The following is a 2236-nucleotide window of genomic DNA, read 5'->3' on the forward strand; positions in this document are numbered from 1 at the left end:
CCTTGTAGGTCTGTCTGGAAGCTGGGGATGATTTTAGTTTCAGGTTTGAAGGGAGGAGTGACTAAAAACTTTGGTCTCAGGGGCTTCACAAGATTTTAATAGATCAAAAAGTCTGGTCTGTTAGGATTTTGAGTTTTGTTTTAAATTTTTCTCCTACTCTATCAAAGACTTACTATTGTGATTCCTTTTGGAAAAGTCTTGCTGGTTGCTTTCAAAGCTCAACACTGTAACAAACAGGGACAGTGCTTTTGTGCACTTCTTCCTCATGATCCTGAGAAAGTTCTGGATATCACATTGAGGGAAGGATAACAAGAAGGGATTGGAAGTTAGTCCTTTCCCTTGGTAAGAAAGTGAAGACTTCCCTAACAACCTGCTGGTAGAATTCTGCTTCCACTTTGCTCATATTGTTGTTGTTTGGTGCCATTGAGTCAAATATGATTCATAGCGAGCCTATGAACAACAGATCTGAACCCTGCCCTATAGTGAGCCATCCTCACAATCTCTGGCATGCACATCATATCGTTAAGAAATGAAATGACACCTCAACAAGATAAAGGTAAATAACCCAATTGAAAAATGGGCACAGGGTATGAACAGACACTTCACCAAAGAAGATACTCAGATGACAAACACACACCACATGAAGAAATGTTCAAAATCCCTAGCTCTAAGAGAGATGTAAATCAAAACAACTATGACATATCATTTCACCCCAGTAACAACAGCAAAGTTCAACAGAGCAACAAATGCTGGCAAGGTTGTGAAGAAATTGGAACCCTTATTCATTGTCGGTTGAAGTGTAAAGTTGTGCAACCACTCTGCCCATTAACAAATGAATGGATAGGGAATCTGTAGTACACAATGGAATACTTTGCAGCAATGAAAAACAACGAATTCATGAAATATTATACAAAATGAGTGACCCTTGAGGACATTATGCTGAGTGAAATATCTCAGTCACAAAAGGACAAACATTGCATAATGCCACTGTTATAAAGCAGGATTGACATGAGAGTTGAGGGGAAACTAACAAAAGTCAGGATAATTAATGAAGAGAGCATTGAAATAGATGAGGGCAAGAACTGTCTAAAAGAAATATATGATTAGGTATTATTTGCATGACAACAGTCCAGAATAAGACGTGCTTAGCAAAGTGGACTGGGGGGGGGGCGGTGGGGGCGTGGTGTGGGAGGCAGGAAATTGTACAACAATGAAAAAATCTTTTTACGAGAAAAGCAAGCTGTGAGGGGTAGGGAGGAAAATGTGCAACAATGAATGGAAATCCAGGTTTTCTGTAAACTTTCGTTAAAATACCAATTAAAAAAGAAAAATAATAATGGAGGGGGGAAAAACTATCAGGATCTTTTGACGTTACTGAGGGGCAAGGCCCAATGACTTCTCAAATCTCTAATCCTGTTAATGCCATTATACTGTTAATGTCATTATAGTAAATAACTTCTCACAAAATTCTGTAAAGTATAACTAAAAATTTTAAGTGATGCTTTTAAATTCTTAATAAAAAATTAATTTATTAAGCTAAAAAGGAAATTAAATGACAAGCTGTGTATTGGGAGAAAAATCTCAACACAAATGTTTACTTTGCAGATTATATATAAAGAATTTCTATAAAATAGCAAGATAACCAATCTAATAGAAAATTAGGCAAAATATATGAACAAGCTATTGGAATAGGAGAAAATATTTTTAGTGAGTATAGGGAAAGATTCTCTAATGTGCTGGGCTTGGAAATCATGGGAATGACAATTAAGAACATACTTATATTGTTGTTACAGTTCTGTGCCATCAAGTCAAGTATGACTCACAGTGACCCTATGAACAAAAGATCTGTACCACATTCTGTCCCGCACCATCCTTACACTTCCTGACACACAAAAACCCATTGCAGCAATCACCATGTCAATCCACCTGGTTGACTGTCTTTCTCTCCTTTGACCTTTCCAAGCATCATGTCCTTCTCCAAGGAATAGTCCCTTCTAGCAACATGCCTAATGCATGTGAGGTGAAGCTTCATCATTCTTACCTTCAAAGAGCACTTCAGAATATCTGTTCTCTTGGCTGACCATGGGATGTTCAGTGCTCTTCTACAACACTACAGCTCAAAAGCGTCAATTCTTTTTCTGTCATCCTTATTCATTGATCAGCTCTCAGATATATAGCAAATAATCAGAAAGACTATGGCCTGAATCAGATGCACCTTAGTCCTCAAACTGACATC

This window comes from Elephantulus edwardii, unplaced genomic scaffold (genome assembly GCF_000299155.1).
Source record: "Elephantulus edwardii isolate Elephantulus edwardi_28Jun2011 unplaced genomic scaffold, EleEdw1.0 scaffold00079, whole genome shotgun sequence".
Taxonomy (NCBI): Eukaryota; Metazoa; Chordata; class Mammalia; order Macroscelidea; family Macroscelididae; genus Elephantulus; species Elephantulus edwardii.